Genomic DNA, 2,348 nt, shown 5'->3' with positions numbered 1-2,348 from the left:
CCACTAAGGGTGCAACCGCCCAAGAAATGCAAACTGGCTCACTCCATTTAGACTTGGAGGCCAAATGCCAGAAATAGTTCAGAAAAGTAGCGGTGGCTGGCTATGGAAGCCTCTTCCTTAATTTGAGTAGCTCTCTTCCTGCTTTACGGAGCAGTGGAGATGGCGGCCCAAACCAGAGCCAAGTAAGTAATTTACAAGTGAAGGCACATGCAACTTCCTGACTGCTGACACCATGTATTTCCAATTTACCATTACCAAGTGGCTGCAGGTCCTCACCTTTCTTGGCTGTCAACAGTTAGAGACGATTATTTTAAAATATACAATCTAGGACAGGTGTGGTGGCTTAGCCTGTATTCCCAACACTTTGGGAGGCTGAGGCAAGTGGATCACCTGAGGTCGGGAGTTCGAGACCAGCTTGACCAACACGGAGAAACCTTGTCGCTACTAAAAATACAAAATTAGCCAGGCGTGGTGGCGCATGCCTGTAATCCCAGCTACTCGGGAGGCTAAGGCAGGAGAATCGCTTGAACCTGGGAGGCGGAGGTTGCACTGAGCCAAGATCACGCCATTGCACTCCAGCCTGGGCAACAAGAGCAAAACCTCATCTCAAAAAAAAAAAAAAATTAGCTGGGCGTGGTAGCACACGTCTATAATCCCAGCTACTTGGAAGCTGAGGCAAGAGAATTGCTTGAACCCAGGAAGTGGAGGCAGCAGCGAGCTGAGACTGCGCCACTGTACTCCAGCCCGGACGACAGACTGAGACTCCGTTTCAAAAAACAAAAACAATAAAATGTACAATTTAAACAAGGTGTCTCAGATATCTACTTTGTAGCACTGCATTGATCTGCATTTGGCGAGTTTCCTTTAACATCACCATCACCCGCATCATTGACCTCCTCAGGCCAAAACTAGACCAGCGTTCTTTTGTTTTGTGCGTGTGTGTGTGTGGTTTTTTGTTTTGTTTTGTTTTTGAGATGGCTCTGTCATCCTGGCTGGAGCGCAGTGGCAGGATCTCAGCTCACTGCAGCCTCTGCCTACTGGATTGAAGCGATTCTCATGCCTCGGCCTCCCGACTAGCTGGGACTACAAGTGTGCCACGCCCAGCTAATTTTTGTATTTTTAGTAGAGACTGGGTTTCACCACGTTGGCGAGGCTGGTCTCCAACTCCTGACCTCAAATGATCTGCCCACCTCAGCCTCCCAAAGTGCTGAGATTATAGGCGTGAGCCACTGCACCTGGCCACTAGACCAGCTTTGTTTCTGCTAAAAGTAGATCTGAGCTTATATCTGTTTTTTCCCCTAGAAGACAAACAACCTGAAAACCATCCACTTAAGAATGCTGAGGCTCTCTGCATAGGACTGAGTACTGAGCTAGGGACAGCCCCATCAGCTAATCGATATCTGAACAGGGCTGCTTATGAAAGTCACAGAAAATTTTCATCTTTTTTCTGCAACACCAAAGTTCCTCCAAGGAAAATATCAATCTGGCCATCCAAGTATAAAAATAGCAATCCACTAAGTTTACTCCTTACCCGAGGCTGCAAACTTCAACACAGTCTACAATTCTTCAATTACTAGAACTATAAATAGCAAGTTACTAACAATGGAGAAAAAGAAAACAATAACAAAACATCTAATACCGCCCTTTGTTATTCAAATTCTTTTCCACAAGTTGGTTCCCAAAGATTTCTTCCTTTGCTGATGATTCCTTTTAAGCTTGCCAGGAGTGCAGTGCAAAAGCAGTAGTGGGTAAAGATTTATGAATATAAGAAAGAACCGGCCGGGCACGGTGGCTCACACCTGTAATCATTCTCTAGTCACAATGAACCTGGAAAGTGTTGACTCATGGGCTGGGGTCAGAGAAAGGAGAATGGTTCAAACAGCTTCTACAGATTGGTTTCTAAGAATCAGGATGGGAACATGTGCACAGTGAACTTTCAGCCTTTACGACCAACCACCTGCTGCACTTGGACATCTCAAAAGCACATCCAGTGCACACTGTCTAAAACCAAGCCTACTAACTTCCTTCTCCATTTGGGCTTCTAAGATCCCCCTAACTCGCTAAATGGCATTAGTTGTGAAAGCCAAAAATCTAGGTTGCCATCCTTGATTCATCCGTTCCCCCACTCACCCTGTCACAATCCATAAGTCACTCCAGTTCATCCACTTGATCCCTCTGGAAGTAGCCACTGTCATTAGGATCACTCCTGAGCCGGGCACGGTGGCTCACGCCTGTAATCCCAGCACTTTGGGAGGCTGAGGCAGGCAGGTTGATTGAGGTCAGGAGTTCGAGACCCACCTGGTCAATATGATGAAACCCCGACTCTACTAAAAATACAAAAATTAGCC

Source organism: Hylobates moloch, unplaced genomic scaffold (assembly GCF_009828535.3).
Source record: "Hylobates moloch isolate HMO894 unplaced genomic scaffold, HMol_V3 SCAFFOLD_3, whole genome shotgun sequence".
Lineage (NCBI taxonomy): Eukaryota > Metazoa > Chordata > Mammalia > Primates > Hylobatidae > Hylobates > Hylobates moloch.
Note: the sequence above shows the minus strand (reverse complement) of the source record.